Here is a 20,977-nt window from a genome sequence, read left to right as displayed (position 1 = left end):
AGCCCCCATCCTGGTGCTTTTCAATCGTGTTTCATTAACGTAACAAAAGAGACCTTATCGCTCTCATCACTTAGGAAATTCTAAGAGTTTTAAGAACTCTGTGCCAGAAATGGGGAAAAAAACCAAATATATATTTCTTATTATAAATCACCATATCATATTGCCAGTGTACAGACCTTGGGTTCCTCAAGCACTGCAAATATGCCTGTGGCATTTATCAGATATTTAGGCAGAAAAAGTCATTCCCACCTAGAACCTGGAGAAAAGTGACAAAGGGAAATAAATTTGAGGGAAGTGGTATTGATTTTAGAGAGAGAGTATAGGGGGGCTGGAGTAGTCAGGAAGGTATTGTGTGAGCCATGGGATTTAAAGTGATCAGGGTTAAAAGAAATGCATTATTGTTACTTTTTTTGGGGGGGTAATTTCCTCCCACCCTTCTAGGTTCTTTTGGCTGGTTGAATAATTAAAATGAGATTAAGACAGCTTAACAGGAGAAAAAAACAAAATTTAGTTACGTATGTATAGGGAATCCATATAAACATGGGAGATTCTAAAGACAGTCAGGCAAAATGAGGTTTATCTGTCATTCTTGACTAAGGGGCTAAGGAGAAGGGGCTAGGGGTCTGGGACTGCAAAGGGAAGGAAAGCAATTCACAGGAAGATGAAAAGAGCAAATGTTTGGTAAATAAATGTTTGCAGGGCCATGCAGAAACAATGGGACACAGTGAGGAATTTTAACAAACAGACTTTGCTAGGTTCCTCCCTGTCTACCTCACATGTAGTTATCTAACGGTGATAGCTCCCTTCTTGGTACGGGCCCTGTATCTAAATTCTTTTAGGCAGTTAAGGGGGAGGTAAAAGTGCCTCCTGAGTCATTTGTTTCTTAAAAATAATCAACTCTGTATGACAGTCTCTAGGTACAGATGAACTGGTTTGCAAGGCAGAAATAGAGACACAGATGTGGAGAACAAACATATGGACACCAAAAGGGAAAGGGGGGGGTGGGATGAATTGGGAGATTGGAATTAACATATATACACTAATATGTATAAAATAGATAACTAATGAGAACCTGCTGTATAGCACAGGGAACTCCACTTCGCTGTACAGTAGAAACTAACACAACATTGTAAAACAACTATACCCCAATAAAAAAAAATAATCAACTTAAAATAATCTTCATGCCAGAGAGACACATTTTGGGGTAGCAGATTTTGCTCCCCTACATTATTTTTTCATCTTAAATTATCCTTAATTTCAAATCTCGGGGTATTTACTTGAGTTTCATTTACCCAAGTTTGGCTTGTTGCTAATAAATTTAATTCTCATCTCCAAATTCTTGAGTTATCATTATTCCAGTATAAGTTCTTCTATTTCTTTTTCTTTTGTTGTTAGGATTTAAATCATGATTCCTTGCTCAAAAAACAAACAAACAAAAAACCAAACAAACTAAAACTTTTGCTGCCTAATAAGGTATGAGGAAGGATCTACTAGTATTGACCTGTTTCATGAGAGAATCCTTTACCCAAATAATTTCATTGTAATGTTTTGAGTTGCATAATGTATTTCTTTTTGTATTGAAAACTTGTGTTTAAAAAAACCTATCAGGGTCTTCCCTGGTGGCACAGTGGTTGAGAGTCCGCCTGCCGATGCAGGGAACACGGGTTCGTGCCCCGGTCCAGGAAGATCCCACATGCCGCGGAGCGGCTGGGCCCGTGAGCCATGGCCGCTGAGCCTGTGCGTCTGGAGCCTGTGCTCCACAATGGGAGAGGCCACAACAGTGAGAGGCCCGTGTACCGCAAAAAAAAAAAACAAACACCTATCAGGGAATAGTGATTCTGAATGTATATATTTGTTCTATATTCCTCTATAACATGGTAAAATTTAAAAATAAAGTCAGCCCTCCATATCCATGGGTTCTGCATTCACAGATTCAACCAACCGTGGATCAACAGTATTTGGGAAAAAAATTCCAGAGAGTTCCAAAAAGCAAAACTTGAATTTGCCACACACCAACTATTTACATAGTATTTATATTTAGGTATTATATTTAGTATTTATATTTACAACTATTTACATAGCATTTACATTGTATTAGGTATTATAAGTAATCTAGAGATGATTTAAAGTATGCAGGAGAATGTTCATAAGTTATATGCAAATACTACACCATTTTATGTGAGGGACTTGAGCATCCTCAGATTTTCGTATGCGCAGGGGGTCTCAGAACCAATAAGATACTGAGGGACTACTGTACCACTTAAGAGTGAAAGTTGCTTTAAGTTTTATAATGAAACTTTTGAGGACATGTTGAATAGTCGAACTGAATGACTATTGATCTCAGACTTCATTGATTAAAAAGAAATATATAGCAGTCCTCCGGCTCCGTGGAGGGCGGGGTGGCGCGGCGCCTGGCGCTCAGGCCAGTGGCTGGCACGTGGGGCACGCAGGGGCTTCAGCTCGTGTCGGAAATGGGGGCCGAGTGCTCTAAAGAGGCGGGATGGAGTTGTATGTTGCATTTGAACTCTGTGGAGGGCGGTCTTGGCTCACTTCTAAAGCTTTGGTGTCTTCTAAGTTGGAGGAGCTTATTTAATGAAAAGTGCCTTAGGCCGAAAAAGCAAACATGAGGGTAGCAGGTGCTGCAAAGTTGGTGGTAGCTGTGGCAGTATTTTTGCTGACATTCTATGTTATTTCTCCAGTATTTGAAATAAAAATGGATGCAAGTTTAGGAAATCTATTTGCAAGCATTGGACGCAGTTGCACGTTCTACAGAACCTCCCAGATATAAATGTGGGATCTCAAAAGCTTGCCCTGAGAAGCATTTTGCTTTTAAAATGGCAAGTGGAGCAGCCTCTGCCTGGAGGACAATGTTTTAATGAGTGGTGTTAAGAATAATGTTGGAAGAGGGATCAATGTTGCCTTGGTAAATGGAAAAACAGGAGATCTAATAGACACCAGATATTTTGACATGTGGGGAGGAAATGTGGCCCCATTTATTGAGTTTCTGAAGGCCATACAAGATGAAACAATAGTCTTAATGGGAACATATGGTGATGGAGCAATCAAACTCAATGATGAGGCCCGGCAGCTCATTGCTGAATTGGGGAGTACATCTATTACTCATCTTGGTTTTAGAGACAACTGGGTCTTCTGTGGTGGATAAGGCATTAAGACAAAAAGCCCTTTTGAACAGCACATAAAGAACAATAAGGACACAAACAAATATGAAGGATGGCCCGAAGTTGTAGAAATGGAAGGATGCATCCCCCAGAAGCCAGACCGATGTGGAGAAAATTGAAGGGAGCACACTTTCACTTGCTAATGGGAAAGCCCTAACCGAAAAACTACATGTAAGTATTTTAAGAGCATGCAGGCATCTCGGTATGTGCGTGCCCATTATCTCTTTTGATATCAGGATTATTTATTGCTAATGTAAATAGGCATCTTTGTAAATAGTCATCATAATGAGCAAATCACTGAACCATTTCTAAGCACATCTCCCTAATGGTAGAATGTTCAGACTGTGATCATAATGGCATCTTTTAATTCTAAAAGCATTACCCAATAGATAACTGAACAGATTTGAAAAATATATTGATATATATAGTAGTCGCTGTGAAAATCTATCATGGAATAACGTGGATTTTAGGAAGGAGACTTTGTTTTATATATATATATATATATATATATATATATTATATATGGCCTTTTGATGATAGTATCTTTTAAATTAAAAAGATATTGGGCTAAATATATATGTGTGTGTGTGTACATGTATATATACACACACATGAAATACACACACATTTTGTATATGCACACACACAGATGCACAATGATTTACTGCTTTTGGGCATAGGAAGCATATTTCACTAAGATCCATGTAGCATGAATTGCACAGAACACACCCTAGGAGTTGGTTTAGCCATCATCCATCTGAATGGTCATTTCCTTCTTTACACAGCTGGTTGGCAGTTTGGGCTCAACCTCCAACATCCAACAGGAGGCATTCTTGAAAGAGAAGTGTAGTGTCACTTCAAGAATCACGTTGTTTTTTTTTTTACTTAACTTTTCTTGTTGAAAGTGGTAGGACCAAATGTAGCCATGTCGGATGAGAGCCAGCTGCTTCTGAATAGGCCCACTCCTTTCCTGGGTTTTGGAGGGTAGCCCAGCAGATAAGCAGAGCTCTGGAGCCCTAATACTGCGGTTACGGTCCAGGCTCCTCCACTTACCGGCAGTTTGACTTTGGACAAGTTACTTAACCCTTCTCTTGCCTCAGTTTCCTTTTCTGTGGATGGGTATCATAATAATACCTACCTCTTAGGGTTTTCTGCTACGGACCTAAAAATAAATAGGCTGCCAGATATTTCTCCAGCAAAGATGGATTTATTTGGGATCAGCAGAGAACTGCATTTTGGGGTCTGCAACCATGGTAAGCCATGTGCAAGTTCCTTCATGGCAAAGGAAGGAGAACACTTTTATAGAGAGGAAAAGGAAGTTGGGAGAGCGATAATAAAGAGTCCATGGCTTTTCATTGGCTGAGTCCTTACCAGGAAAGAAGAGGAGTCTTTTTCTTCCTGTTGTGCTCTGCTATCATTGCAGGGCATGAAAGCTTCCCCTTCTGGTCTCCTGGGCTCTATTTAATTGAAGTTTCTGTTTATTAATTTTTTAAACTGCAGTAATTAAATAGCTCAGTACTTGTAAAACGCTTAAAAGAATACCTGTCGTATAGTAAATATCCAATAAATTTATTACTATTATCATCATCATCATCATCACTACTAGGTAATTATGATGCCTATAATCCTGAAAAAGTCTGCTATTAGTGCATCATCATCATAAATCATCACTTAAACTAAGGCTTTATGCTTTAGTTACAGATGCCAGTTCTTGGTGCTCTTCTGATTCTGCATTAGTGTTATTAATTACCATAGTTTTACATATCACCCATATTTAGGTGACTTCCACATCTTTGCACAGTTCTGGACTCTAGGTCTGTGCTGTACAGAACCCTATTTACAGGTGTTTACCAGAATCTTTACTTTGATGTCCTATGGGTACCTCAAATAAAAATGCCCCAAATTGAACTTAGTTTCTCCCTCTGATCCTTATTTTCCCAGTTAAAAATGTTTAAAACTCTTCTTCTTGCTTTCCTTCTTTTGCTTATAATGTTGCTCTGGGTTGAACATTATCCCGCACAGATTCATGTCTACCCAGGACCTCAGAATGTGAACTTATTTGGAAATAGGGTCTTTGCAGATATAATTAAAACATCTACTAAAAGTTAAAATGAGGTCGTACTGGATTAGAGTGGCCCCTAAATCCAGTAATTGGTGTTATTATAAGAAGGCCATGTGAAGCCACACACACACACACACACGCACACAGAGAGAGAGAGAGAGAGAGAGAGAGAGAGAGAGAGAGAATAAGACATAGGCAGAGATTGGGGTGATGTATCTACAAGCCAAAGAAATCAAAGGATAGCCATCAACCACCAGAAGCTAGGAGGGGAGCATGGGACAGTCTCCCTTAGAGCCTCCAGAAAGAACCAGCCCTGCCAACACCTGGATTTTGGACATCTGGCCTCCTACACGGTGACAGAATAAATTTTGTTGCTTTAAGCCTCTCAGTTTGTGGTAATTTGTTATGGCAGCCCTAGGAAACTAATACAGACATTGTCAGCTGTAACTAAATTTAGAAGTCTTAGAACCATCCTTATCTGTATTAGTTTATAAGGTCACCAGTCATATTGAGTTAGGGGGCCTACCCTACTCCAGTATGACTGCATCTTAGCTAATTATATCTGCAGTGACCTTATTTCCAAATAAGGTCACATTCTGAGATATCAGGGGGTTAGGACTTCAACATATCTTTTTTGAGGGGACACAGTTCAACCCATAACATGACCCCCTTCTTTGATCACCACTTCACATCAGTCACCTTCCAGGTATTGTATGTTCTACTGCAGCAAAACCTTTCAGATGTAGCCCTTGTTCACCCCAGGCTCAGCTGCCCTGGTTATGGCACAGTCATCTCTCCCCAGGATTATTGCAGTAACCTCCAGAGTGATTTTCCTCCTTCATTTCATTCTTCATACATCCAATGAGTTATCTAATAAACTTCCAATCCGATTTCACTGAGACCCACCAGTGCCTTTCCCTAGCCACAGCATAAAGTATAAACTAGCATAGAAGCCCTCAAGTTCGGCCCCACCTTTTCTTTCCAACTGCCTCTCTTGCCACTTTGTACCGTGTGCCCCAAACCCGCTGGGCTGGTCAGCCTTTCTTGAAAATAGATTTTTAGGTCTCTAGGCCTTTGCTTATGCTGTCCACTATGCCTAGAACACCTTTCATCACTTTAACCCCCTGCTGAACTGCTCCGTACCCCATAAAGCCCAAGTGAGATATCACTGGCTCAGGTTGCTTCCACAATTCCATCACATAGAATTATTGAGCCCTTTCCTGTGTTTCTGTGACATCTTGTGACTCTGGATACTAATTTGGCACTAGGAAAGATTTGACACCTCTTATATGCAACAATTAACCTTGACAGTAGAAATAAAAGCAGCCGTACTTATGGACTCACCCCCCGCCACCATTGATGTTAATATTAATTCACCATTGCAGCATAAGTAAAAAGTGTGTATGTGTATAGATTTATATATACAAGATTTTTGAAATCTCCTTGATGTTACTTATATAATTACATTTTGTTGCAACCCACCTTATCAAAATAATTCTTAAACCTCTTCAGAGTGAAGGTATTTATTTTTTCTGAAATTAACAAATATATACACACATATATGTATCATATATACTATATATATATATATATAAAGCATGTGTGTATTTGTATTTATACACACATATTTAAAGTAGCTTATCCCCAAGAACATACCTTGAATGATCTAGTGCTCATTTCACTGTTAGATTGAAGAAACGGTAACCAAGCAGCCAGTATAATATGCTAGCAGTTTGGATTTTAAAAATTGAGTTCTTAATAAAGTATAGGAGGAGCTATCACTGCAATAATGCTGCACAACAACCCCCCCAAATTTCAGTAGTTCACAACAGCAGATGTTTATTTTTCTTGTCCATGGGCCCGTAGATCTGCTGGGCTTGGCTCCAGCTGGGCTCTCTCCACCTGTGTCATTCTGGGACCAGCAGCATCTTGGGCCATGTTCTTCTCATGGTGATGGCAGAGGCACAGAGGGCCAAGCCAAATCATGCCAGCACATTAGGGCCTCTGGCTGTGGTATATCTGCTAACATTACATAGGCCAAAGCCAGCCATGTGGCCAAGTTCATGTCAAAGGGGCAAGAAAAAGGACTCCATAGGAGGTGCTGCAAATTCACATGGCAAAGAGCACAGTGTATAATTCTAATACAGGGAAGGACGAAGGATTGAGGGCAAGAATCCAATCTACCACAGAGTCCTTATGATCTGAAAGTCGATGGTAGAAATATCTGCTTTGGAAATAAACTACTCAGCCAAGAGCTTGACAAGGAACAATTTGATGTTGCATTTACAAAGCTGCACTTTGAAATGTAGTTCTAATTATATCCATCTTTGGTTTTTTTTCCCGGAGATGTGAAGATGAGTGGCTTGGGATGCCATCACCTATTCCTGTGAAATACATTTACTATTTAAACCTTTTAAAGGATGTGTTTGGCTTAGAGGAGGAGTAACCATGCAGTTTTGGTTGGTTAACTCCCTTTGATTTCCTGATTTCCTGCTCTAATTTTGCCAAGTTTATTTCAGTAGATATGATTCCATTAAAAACAAAAAAAACAAGGTTCATATTGAATTAAAATCCATATTCCAAAATTAATCTCCTTTTGTCATTTCAGTTTTTCAGAACATCATATTATATTGCTGATGTACCAGCACTATTAAAAATGCCATTTAAAGAAACGTTGAGCATTCTTATTATACATATGATTTATTAATACCAAGAATCTTTTGGTAATTTTCTATCCAACATAATTTGATTCATTACAACACAAAAAGAAAATGACTTTTGACAGCTATATATGACAATATAAAATCAAATTATATCAGAGCAATAAGTTGTGATTCTATTAAACATTTTTTGAAATCTTTTTGACACACGCTTATTACTTATATAATTAAACTTTGTAGCAACTCACCTTTTCAAAATAATCCTTAAACCTCTGCAGAGTGAAGGTATTTATTTTCTGAAATTAGCAAAGCTATGAGAAGAAAAAACCGTCCCTCACAACACATACACACACGAAAAATTGGGGAGAGAAATTAAAACATATGCAGTGTTTATGTTTTTAATGCTCTTTTAATCTCTGAAGTTAGCTTGCTAACTTAGGAATATATGCATGTGTATATAATTATAGCATGACCAAAAATGTATTATGTCTGAAATATTTAAGGATGTGAACGCTGAAGATCTTCAGAGGTCTGTTTTGGTTCATTCTCCACATATACATAACCGCCTACCCCAGAGGTTTTAATATTCTAAGACTACAGCATGTTTCCCTTTTGCTTTTCTCTAGTCCTATTTTTAGTTTTCTTCTAGGACTATACATTGTTAGTCTCAGCAGAACTTTTGTCATGTAGTGTATGTTCGATTACAAGTCATAACCATGGACCTCTGGGAATTCAGTGTGAGAAGTTTGTCTCAGTGTACCCCATTCTTCAGTGCTGGGTGCTAGGTATCATAAATCCGATTGTCTGGTGTTCTCAGAGACGATGGAGGCCTATGGAGAAGGGTCCTCGACATTGACGTTCAGGGACTGCTCTGAGGGGAGGAAGAGGAACTGATGACATCTCAAGGGCCCTTTCTATCTTCTTATTCTTTCACTCCACATTTGCAGCGTTTTGCCTAGAAATGAGCTGGCTTCTTGGCACTCAGATGTACCAATTCACTTGACAGCAACGGCTCCTTCATTTTTTAAATTTGAAGTTCATCAATAAACCATTTCTATATATAAACCTAGGATAATTCCACATGTGCCATTGTTAAAATAGATCCCATAGGATTTTCCAATAAACTAGAATACTCAATTTATATACTAGAACCATTTACTCATAAAGTCTAATTTTGACTTCTTGATTTTTTTTTTTTTCCAAAGACAACTGACAGTGCCAAGCCATTTTGTCACTTTAGGATTTTCCATTCCCCAAAGAGCAAGCTTTAAGAAGGATGACACTTTCCTGGAACTTTTCAGGCTGACACATTCGTCAGTTACCTATTCAACTCTTCAGTCAGTTGTCTTTCCCTCAAGATTTTAAATATGTAGATAATTTAGCCCTTGTATAGGCTTGTAATATAGTTCATTTGAGAAGTAGGAGGAGAAAAGGAAAGGAAGCAAGCCAGTGATATGCTCCTGAGTTTGTAGGATGACAACTGCTTGTTCTGTTACATAGATGTGTGTCACTGCCCTGGTTATTCACAGTACAAGCCCACAATTAGCAATTAAACGGCCATTATAGGAATCGTGCCGATAAACATGATACATTGCAGTCATACAGACACTTTAAATAATTATTCTTTTTATAACTAAGCCATATACTGAAGGAGATTTATAATTTAGAGATAATATGCCCATTAGTAAAGTTTATGACCCAATAAACAGCTCCCACTAGTTAATAAATGCCAAAGCCATAAAAACAAAGACTATTAATGTAATAGAATTTCTGTACCTCCCTCTTTTGCTGGTGGTCTCAAGACACTGAAGGGAAATGCTATCTTAGGAAAAACATTTATTCTCGTTATGTAAATATCAATGAATTGTCTTACAATCCCTCTGGAAATCTCCCAGCCCTCACCTCCTTGGTCCCAGGTGGTCCTGAAATGCTGATGCAGTCTGCTTAGGTTTCAAGCAGTAGATAACTCTGGTTTTCAGCACAAATAAACCCTGTGACTCAAATCTTTGGGGGATGTGGGGAAGATGGCCGTAATTTCTGTGTCTCCTCTACCCTCTGAAAAAGAGAAATCCCAACTATTGCCGTTATTCCAGAATAATAACTTTTAAACGTTTCACCACCTTTGCGTACACTTAGATTTTTAGCTGCCTCTTCTCTTTCCTCTAAAAAAGAGAAATCTCAACTATTGTCATTGTTCCTGGGTAATAAATTTTAAAGAAGTTTCACAACCTTTGCATATACTTATATTTTTAGCTGCTAATATTTCCCATTTTGATGGAAAAGCAGGTGCTGCCTGTGGATGTCTGGGTGAGTTGAAGGTTAATATAGGCAAACCTTTTGTACTAAGAACATTGTTTTTCAGTATTCCTGGAACTGTGGGAATGATTGATAAAGTCATTTGAAAGCCCAAATCAAATCATGTCTTTGCATAGGGAACTGATTAAAAGCTGTTGAAGTTCACATTAAATGGTTTGCTGAGTCACTGTTGTAAAGTATGGATGTTGTCAGCAGATTACTCATGTTCAGTGTTTATTTACCTTTTTCCCCCTTTTTAACCTAACTGAACCGTTTGGACCTAACCGTTTGAAGAGCAATGTGGATATGTCTATTGGTTGAGTTTATTTATTTATTTTTATTGAAGTATAGTTGATTTACAGTGTTGTGTTAGTTTCTGCTGTACAGCAAAGTAACTCAGTTATACATATATATTCTTTATAATATTCTTTTCCATTATGGTTTACCACAGGATATTGAATATAGTTCCCTGTGCTCTACAGTAGGACCTTGTTGTTGATCCATTCTGCATATAATGCTTTGCATCTGCTAACTCCAAACTCCCAATCCATTCCTCCCCCACCACCTCTCCCCCTTGGCAACCACAAGTCTGTTCTCTATGTCTGTGATTCTCTTTCTGTTTCGTAGGTAAGTTCATTTGTGTCATATTTTAGATTCCACATATAAGTGATATCATATGGTATTTGTCTTTCTCTTTCTGACTTCATTTAGTATGATAATCTCTAGGTCCATCCATGTTGCCGCTAATGGCATTATGTCATTCTTTTTTTGGTTGAGTAGTATTCCATTGTGTATGTATATCACACCTTCTTTATCCGTTCATCTGTTGATGGACATTTAGGTTGTTTCCACACCTTGGCTATTGTGAATCGTGCTGCTGTGAACATAGCGGGGTGCATGCATCTTTTTGAATTATAGTTTTCTCTGGATATATGCCCAGGAGTGGGATTGCTGGATCATATGGCAACTCTATTTTTAGTTTTTTTGAGGAACCTCCATATTGTTTTCCATAGTTGCTGCATCTGTTGGTTGACTTGAGTGCTTACTAAGTAGTTAAAATTTTAGACAATAGAGAGGAGATAAAGAGCATTGTACTTTTAAGTATTACAGTAGTTTAGACATTTTGCCTACTTTAGTCTATGTATTGCCTCTGATCCAATTAATGTCAAACATACCATTCTTGGTCTTTGTTTGAAGTTGGTTTTTTCGGAGGTTGTATTGCTTCCAGCCTTTATGGATACCTCAGTCATGAGTTTAGGATATTTAAATTGCCCTTCCTTCTTTCAAATAGCAGGGAATTATTGAACAAAATGAAATCTCTCCAAATTAAAAAAAAAAACAAAAACTCTTGCCTTTCCAACTTGGATTTATTTATCTTACTTTGAGTGAGGACTGCTTCATCATCATAGCCTTTTCCACTTGTTCCTCATTTCCCTGACCCCTTCTTCCATACATTCTGATTTTGCTATAAGTTGGCAGTTGGAGTCTTCACTAGTAGCTTAATGAAACAGTAGGGTTTTCCACAAAATATTTATGTTGCTTCATAGTTCAGAATCCACTGAATAATGAATAGTCATGTTCCCAATTATATGTATATTCCTTTTAGTTAAGAATATAGATTCCTGAATTTTTGAATACCCTTTAGAATTGGTCTGTAAATGGTCCTTCAGAAAAACAGCTTCCAAATGATGATATTAAACATATACTCAAGTAGTGAGTCTCTGCCCTAATACTTGTTTGGGCAAAGTTTGAATTGCTTCCAGTTGAAAGCAGGTTAAGACTTTCTCAAAAATGAGTCTCTTCAAGTTGACTGAGCGTCTTCAGGAGCACAGTGCTTTTCAGTTCCCAAGAGAATGTGATGTGTAAAAATGGAAAACCTACTGAGGCAAGATCAATGAAGCTATTTAACAAATAAACCTGGAGTCATAATGGAGCAAACATCATTATTACAAAAGGTAACGCTGACTGTGCAATTAGTTTAGAAGAAATTGGAATTCACGCCCACTAGCCTTCTTCTACCAGGTTATATATTGGTTTAAATAAACATTTTCACTTTGTGTTCAATTAAATTCCCCCAGACTAAGAGTTCTAACACTAGAATGTGCATCTTCTTTGCATTTGTTCCTGGCCGCCAGTAAAATTCCTTCCAAGGGGACTGCCGAGCCCATTATGTGTCTGGTGCATGGCACAGGAAGCCAAGGGTCAGCACTGCTGCTCAGAAGCAACTGGAAACGGCTGAAAAATGTGGCTGATGAAAAACTCCACAGTGGCTCTGCAAGCAGAGAATTAATGACTGGCTAGAATCAGTAGGAGCCTTTACTTCTAAATACTCATTAGTTTAAGCAGTGAGGCCTGATGTTATGCAAGTTATAGAGGGAAAAGGGGACCGCCCCTCCCCATTGTCTATTTTGAACAGAATATGCACATTTAACTCAAAGTGGTGAATGGTTCAAACACATCAAACCAACTATTCATCAGTCTCCCAGCTTCCTGAGCAACTGCTTTGCTTCTGTATAAAGCCAACAATAGAGGAAATGCTTGTTATGACCCCACTATAATATTAAAATCCAGAGGCGCTGACGGCTTGGTGAAAAACACAAAATACATTCTCCTTTAGAAATAGTTCCACCAAAGTCATCTTTGTGTTTACTTTTTCTTACTTTGCCTGTACAAGAACAGCTGACTGAAAAAGGAACTTGATAAAATTACTTTTGTCTGCTTTTTTCTCCCTTGCTACCACCGTTCTTCCTTCTCGTTGTGAAGCCACTCCCTGCATACAGAACCGGAGCTGACAAGCCATTTCAGGCTGCGGCAGATAGCGCTAGTCTGAACTATGACCAGAGAGTGGAGAGAGAGAAGGGGAGGGCCAAGAGATGACAACTGCAGAGGGGAGCCAGATGAGAATAGGGACCACCTTGTGCGTGTCACGTCACATGTTAAAGCGTTCGAACTTCATCCTAAGGGCATGAGAAGTTACTGAAGGATTTTAATCTGGAGAATGAAAAGATCACGTCTGCATTTAAAAATCTCTGGCTGCTTTGTGTGTGTGAACTACAAGAGTGAGTTTGGCAGTGAGAAGGCTCACTAGGAGGCTGTTGCCAGAGAAGTGATGGCTGGTTTGGATTAATGTAACGTCAGTGAGGTTGTGAGGTTGCTGAGAAGTGGATAGATTCAGGACATGTTCAGGATGTTGAAGATAAGAGAGAAGAAGAAGTCAAAATTAGGATTGGGTCATTTTGGCAGCTGGGTAGGTGGAGTTGCCATTCATTGTGCTGGGCTATACCAGGAAAAAATCAGGTTTGAGGGGGAGTCAAGAATTCTGCCTTGGGCATGCGAAATTAAAATCAGGGTGCCTGTGGGACAGAGAAGTGGAGATGTTGATAAGGCAGCTAGATGAAGAGGTCTAGATCTCAGCAGAATGACCAGCGCTGGAGATGCACGTTTGATGGTAACTGTGAGCTTAGGTAAGATTGGCTAGGGGGAGCCTGTTGTCTGAGAATCACAGTGCCTTGTGTATTACTTACTAATTTTTTTTAAAAAGAGCTTTTTTTTGGTCATACAATGAACTGCACATATTAAAGTGTACAATCTGATAAACTAACACATCTATGTACCCGTGAAATGTCATCCCAATCAAGATATAATGAACCTATTTCCCCCAAATTTCCTCACGCTCCTTTGAAATCCCTCCCTTCTACACAGCCCCATTGTAGGGAAGGAAAAATAATTTTCCCTCTACCGTTCTGAGTTCTTGGATGAGAGCCCCTGTACTAAAAGACAGATTAACAAGAGAAAAAACCCAGAAGGTATACCTGGGAGATATCCAGAAAAAAGCAGTAATTCTCCAAGGTGACCTAAGCCACCACCTTGAATGCCATGTTCAGCTGAAGACAGAAGAAAGGTGTGTGTTGTGGAGGAGGGGAAGATGACCAGGAAACGCAAGGTCAACAAGGGTAAGATTTGTTTTGCAGGTATAAGTCAGCGCCTTCTTCATTAATAGGAGCTTCTTGTGATTTTGCACCATCCTCACTTCCTGGTACAGAGAGGATGACATTCTTACAAATGGAGATTTCCATTATAGATATAAACGTCCCTTATGAAAGGATAGCTTCTGTTTTCAGAGCTTCTCCTGTGTCTGCTGTGATTATTCCTCCAAATGGGCAGCTCAAAATAATCCTTATGCCAAAGAGGAGTATTTGGGGGTGGCATATTCTGCTAGTCTTCAACATCCCCCATGCCACTTAGCTGCTTTCTGTCACTATAGAAAAGTTAGCATTCTCTAGAATTTTATATAAATGGAATTATACAGTAGGTACTTTTTTTTTTTTTTTGGTCTGCTCTCTTTCACTCAGCATAATTATTTTGAGATTCATCCATGTTTTTGCATATACCAGTATTTCATTTCATTTTATTGCTCAGTAGTATTCCATTGTATGGATATACCACAGTTTAATTCATTCACACATTGATGGAAATTTGGGTTATTTCCAGTTATTACCTATTACGAATAAAGCTGCTGTGAACATTTGTGTACAGGTTTATATGTGGGTATATGCTTTCATTTCTCTTAGGTAAATACCTAGCAGTAGAATGGCTGGATCCAATGGTTGATATATATTGTTAAATAACAAAAATTCAACAAAATGAGTAAACTTAAAGATCAAATTGGCTTTATTAAATGACTCATGAATGGGGCAGCATCTCATCTAGAAAATAGAAAGGAGCTCTGCTGAGCTGTAGAAAAGGTAAACTTTTTGAAGGTGAAAAGGGGGCAGAAAAAGAAAATTATGAGCAAAGAATGCATTGTTTCAGGGACAGTCACCCTCCTAAGGGGAATGGAAGGAGCCTATTTGGGGGACGGGGCAGGGGAGATTACCTCACCAGTGCTGACTAGGTAATTCCAGGTTGACCGGTTAAATGTTACATTCCTGGGCGGGGTGGGGGTGTTGAGGTTGCAATTAGGCTAGGTATTAAGTCTTGGTTTGATGACATGGGGTTTAGCACATCATTTTGGGCCTGCTGTCTCCTTTTTAACAATGTTTATTTAACTTTTTCAGTAACTGACAAACTATTTTCCAAAGTGATTGAATCATTTTATTTTCCCTTCCAGCACTGTATGAAGTCCTAGTTCCTCCAGGTTTTTGCAAATACTTGGTATGACCAACCCTTTTAATTTTAACCATTCTAATAGATGTGTGGTAGTGTTGCAGGAAGGGGGACCCCTTCCAGGGCTGAAGAGTGGATTCTTGTCTAACACTCGGAAATGAGTTGTCCAAGGAGACTTACGTGCTGGCAAAGCAAGAGACTTTATTGGGAAGGGGCGCCGGGCCAAGAGCAGGAGGGTAAGGGAACCCAGGAGAACTGCTCTGTCACGTGGCTCACAGTCTGGGGTTTTATGGTAATGGGGTTAGTTTTCGGGTTGTCTCTGGCCACTCATTCTGACTCAGGGTCCTTCCTGGTGGCGCGTGCATGGCTCAGCCGAGATGGATTCCAGCGAGAAGGATTCTGGGAGGACGATAAGACAGATGGACTGGCGTCTCCTCTCCCCTTTTGACCTTTCCCGAATTCTTCCAGTTGGCGGTAGCTTGTTAGTTCCGCATTCCTTACCAGGACCTCCTGCTGTAAGATAACTCATGCAAGTGGTTACTATGGTGCCTGGCCAGGGCGGGCGGTTTCAGTCAGTGGTTCTCCTAACAGTAGTATCTTATTATGGTTGCCTATTTTCTAATGATTGAGTTTTGAGAGTACCTTGTATGTTCTAGATATAAGTCCTTTATCATCTGTTATTTCTAAATATTTTCTCCCAAACTCTGGTAGTCTTTTCATTCTCTTGACAGGGCCTTTTGGAGAGCAAAAGTTTTAAATTCTGATTGAGTCTATTTTATCAATTCATTTTTTAATGGATTGTGCTGTTGGTATTATATCTAATAAATCTTTACTAAACCAAGGTCACAAGGGTTTTCTTTTATGTTTTCTTCTAGAAGTTTTATAGTTTTAGGCTTTTCACTTAGTTTTGTAATCCATTTCTAGTCAATTTTTGTTATGATGTGAGATATGGCTCCAAGTTCATTTTTTTCAAATGGGTATCCAGTTATTACAGTACCATTTGTTGAAAAGATCATTGTTTCTCCACTGAATTGCCTTTGTACCTTTGCTGAAAGTCAGTTGTTGATATACGTGTAGATCTATGTGTAGGTCTGGACCTTCTGTTCCATTGATTTGTGTGTTTGTCTTTACACCAATACCACACTGTCTTGATTACTGTAACTTTATAGTAAGTCTTGAAATCAGTAGTTTTAATTCTCCAATTTTGTTCTTCTTTGCATAGTTTAATGTGTACAACACGTTAATTTGATACATTTATATATTGCAAAATGATTACTACTGTAGTGTTGGCTAACACCTCCATCATGTCACGTAATTACCATTTCTTTTTTGTGGTGAAAACATTTAAGATCTACTCTCAGCAAATTTCAAGTATACAATACAACATTTTTGACTATAATCACCATGCTGTACACTAGATTCCCCAGAACTTATTCATCTTATAACTAGAAGTTTGTACCCTTTGACCAACATCTTCCCATTTCCTCCACCCCAAGCTCTTGATAACCATTACTCTACTATCTGTTCTTCTGAGTTCAACCTTTTTAGATTCTACATAAATGAGATCATACAGTATTTGCTTTCTCTGTCTGACTTATTACATTTAGCATAATGCCCTCAAGGTTCATCCATATTTTTACAAAATGACAGGGTTTCCTTCTTTCTCATAGCTGAATAATATTCCATTGTATATATGTATATCTTTACCCATTCATCCATTGATAGAAACTTAGGTTGTTTCCATATATTGGCTATTGTGAATAATGCTGCAGTGAACGTGGGAATACAGATATCTCTTCGAGATCTCACTTTTATGTTGGAGTAATAATTTAAAAAATTATTACTGTTAGAGTTCTGCTTCTGGCCAAGACATAGTAACAGGGTCCAGATTTACCTTTCTCCCTGAAAGAACTGAAAAAAAGTCAAAATATATCAAACAATGCTTTTTAAGACACTGGATTTCACGTAGAGAAGGAGAGTAATCCATGAGAGACAGGAAATGTGGCGAACCCCACTATTGCCACAGATTACTGCCTTGAGAAAGTTTCTGGCCTATGGCACAAGAAGAGGAAAACAAAATAGAATATGGTGGCCTCTCTGACTAGAAGAGATGGGACTGAGAGTCTAGGAATACCAAGGTTGCTAGAGTTCAAAAGGACATATTACTTGAGAGAAGAGACCTGCACAGAGATAGAGCTTCAGAGATCTTCAGAAGGCTCCTTGAGTATTCAGTGGAGTACTGAGCAGTACATGTGTGTGAGGAAACTACCCAAGACTGGGGAACCACCTGAAAGGATTAGAGAGAACGGTACTTAGTGTCTGCACAAAGCTGATAATAGTGCCTACTCTCAACAACCTGACTGTAAAGTCTCTCGTGGAGAATTGTACTCAGAAAGTTCTTGCCCCAATAATAAGGAATAATGAGCGTTAGATTAAACATGGTTCTTATCCCACTTGACACATTTAAAAAGCAATACCTAAAAGGATCAAACTGTTTCCAAATAATTTAGATATGTCTCACCAAAAAAAAGCTCAGGCATATTGATAGAAATACATAAATATTCAGCAACCAAAAAGGTAAAACTCACAAGGTATTGCCTCCAATAAAAAATTACCAGGCATGCAAAGAAAAGGAAACTTCAACTTACAACGAGGAAAAAAAAGAAATCAGTAGAAACGGAAAAGAAAGAAATCAATAGAAACGGACCCAGACTGACACAGATGTTACAATTAGCAGAAATGGACAATCAAACAGCTATTAAAACCGTTTTCCAGGGCTTCCCTGGGGGCGCAGTGGTTGAGAGTCCGCCTGCCGATGCAGGGGACACGGGTTCGTGCCCCAGTCCGGGAAGATCCCACATGCCGTGGAGCGACTAGGCCCGTGAGCCATGGCCGCTGAGCCTGTGCGTCCCGCAACAGGAGAGGCCACAACAGTGAGAGGCCCACATACTGCAAAAAAAAAAAAAACAACCGTTTTCCATATAGTCAAAAAAAACAACCGTTTTCCATATAGGCAAAAGGAGAGACATGGAAAATTTAAAAAGACACAACTCAAACTTCTGTTGATAAAAACTACAATGTATGAGGTGAGATGAAAAATATAATGAATGGGATTAATGGCAGATTAGACTTTTCAGAAGAAAAAGATTAATGAACTTGAAGACATACTAATAGAAATTATCTGAAATGAAACACAAAGAGTAAAAAATTGGAAAAAAGTGAACAGGACATTGGGGAGTTGCAGGACAACTTAAAGCACTCTAATATGCAATTATTATAACAGAGGGAGAAGAAAGGGAAATAATGGCCTAAAAATTTCCAACTTTTATGAAAATAAGTAACATATGGATATAAGAATCTCAACCCAAGCACAAGAAATATGAACAAAACTACACCAAGGAATATCATAAACATCTCAAAGCTAGATATAGAGTGAAAATCTTAAAACCAGCCACAGAAAAATGACATGTTATGCACAGAGGAACAAAAATAAGGATTTCAGCAGATTTTTCATCAGGAAAAATGCAAGGAAGAAGATAATGGACCAACGTCTTTAAAGTACTGAAATAGTAAACTGATAATGTGGAATGTTATGCGCAGTAAAAATATCTTTCAAAAATGAAGGCAGAACAGATACTCAAACAAATATTTATGCACAAATGTTCATAGCAGCATTATTCACAATAACTAAAAATGAAACAATTCAAATGTTTATCAACAGATAAATGGATAAACAAATTGTGGTATTAACATGCAGTGGAATGTTATACAGCTGTTAAAAGGAATGAGGTACTGATATATGCTACAAAATGGATGAACGTTAAAAACATTATGCTGTGTGAAAGAAGGCAGACAGAAAAGGTTCACATATTGTATGATTTCATTTATGTGAAATATCCAGAATAACTAAATCTATAGAGACAAAGCAGAGTGGACTGGAAGGAGAGAGGAATGGGGAGCAATTGCTTAATGGATAGAGAGTTTTATTTTGGGTCAATGAAAATGTTTTGGAACTAGGTGGAGGTGATGGTTATACAAAATTGTGAATGTACTAATTGCTCCTAAAAGTTACACTTTAAAATAGTTAATGTTATGTGAATTTCACCTCAGTAAAAATATATCAATTGAGCATGGTCTGGAAAACTCAATATACTAAAGGTGTGAATTCTCCCAAATTGGTATACAGATTTAATGCAATTTCTATCAAAATTTCAGTAAGAACTTTTGGACATATAGACAACATTATTCTAAAATTTATATGGAAAAGAAAGGAACTAGCATAGTTATAGCAATCTTGAAAAAGAAGAACAAAGTAGGAAGAATCAGTCTATCTGATTTAAAGATTTATTATATATCTACAGTCATCTAGCTTGTTTGTCATTGGTGGAATGATAGACACATAAATCAATGGAAGGGAAGAGAGAACCCAGAAATAGACCCACCCAAATGGTACAAACTGATCTTTGGCAAATGAGCAACACTAAGTCAGTGGAGGAAAGGTAGCATTTCAACAAATGATACTGAAGTAATTGAACATCCATAAGTCAAAAACAAAAAAGAACTTAAACTTCACACTTTATACTATCACTTCAAGATGGATCATGGACTTACATGTAATATGGTAAGCCATAAGACTCTCAGAAAAATAAAACCCAGGAGAAAACATTCAGGGCAAGGAGCAAGTGAAGAGTTCTTGGACTTGATATCAAAAGCATGATACATAAAAGAAAAAGAAGGATAAATTGGACTTCATCAAATTTAAATATTTGCTTTGCAAAAGACCCTGATAAGAGGATGAGAAGACAAGCTACAGACCAAGAGAAAATCTTTGCAAACCATATATCCAACAAAAGATACATGTAAAGAAATCTCAAAGCTCAATAGTAAACAATCAATTACAAAAGGAACAAAAGACATGAACAGAAATTTCACCAAAACATGAAAAATAAGCACATAAAAAGACACTCAATATCATTTATCCAATAAGGAAAGGCAAACAGTCACAATGCAATATTAGTACACATCTCTCAGAGTGCCTAAAAAAAAATAGTGACAACAACAAGTACTGACTGGACATGGAGAAGCTGAATCCCTTGCACTTTGCTGGTGGGGATGTAAAATGGTATAGCCACTCTATAAAACAACTTGGCACTTTCTTAAAAACTAAACATGTGTTGATGGGAATGTAAAGTGATACAGCCACTATGGAGAACAGTATGGAGGTTCCTTAAAAAACTAAAAACAGAACTACCATACGACCCAGCAATCCCACTACTGGGCGTATACCCTGAGAAAACCATAATTCAAAAAGAGTCATGTACCAAAATGTTCATTGCAGCTCTATTTACAATAGCCAGGACATGGAAGCAACCTAAGTGTCCATCGACAGATGAATGGATAAAGAAGATGTGGCACATATATACAATGGAATATTACTCAGCCATAAAAAGAAACGAAACTGAGTTATTTGTAGTGAGGTGGATGGACCTAGAGTCTGTCATACAGAGTGAAGTAAGTCAGAAAGAGGAAAACAAATACTGTATGCTAACACATATATATGGAATTTAAAAAAAAAAGAAAAAAAGAAAATGGTCAGAAGAACCTAGGGGCAAGATGGGAATAAAGATGCAGACCTACAGAGAATGGACTTGAGGATATGGGGAGGGGGAAGGGTA

At 38.3% G+C, this 20,977-nt stretch overlaps 1 protein-coding gene and 1 pseudogene across 1 annotated transcript in view; both read left to right on the top strand.

The window, feature by feature from the left end:
• The window catches only part of EFHC2 (EF-hand domain containing 2), a 250,923-nt gene that overhangs the window by 186,791 nt on the left and 43,155 nt on the right, over positions 1-20,977 (top strand). The window lies entirely within an intron of this gene.
• Positions 2,231-3,650, top strand: LOC113611986 (protein FAM3C-like; annotated as a pseudogene).

The sequence above is a fragment of the Aethalodelphis obliquidens genome, unplaced genomic scaffold (assembly GCF_003676395.1).
Source record: "Aethalodelphis obliquidens isolate GAN/ISIS:26980383/991018 unplaced genomic scaffold, ASM367639v1 scaffold71, whole genome shotgun sequence".
Classification (NCBI taxonomy): domain Eukaryota; kingdom Metazoa; phylum Chordata; class Mammalia; order Artiodactyla; family Delphinidae; genus Aethalodelphis; species Aethalodelphis obliquidens.
Note: the sequence above shows the minus strand (reverse complement) of the source record. Positions and strands in the feature narration are given on the sequence as shown.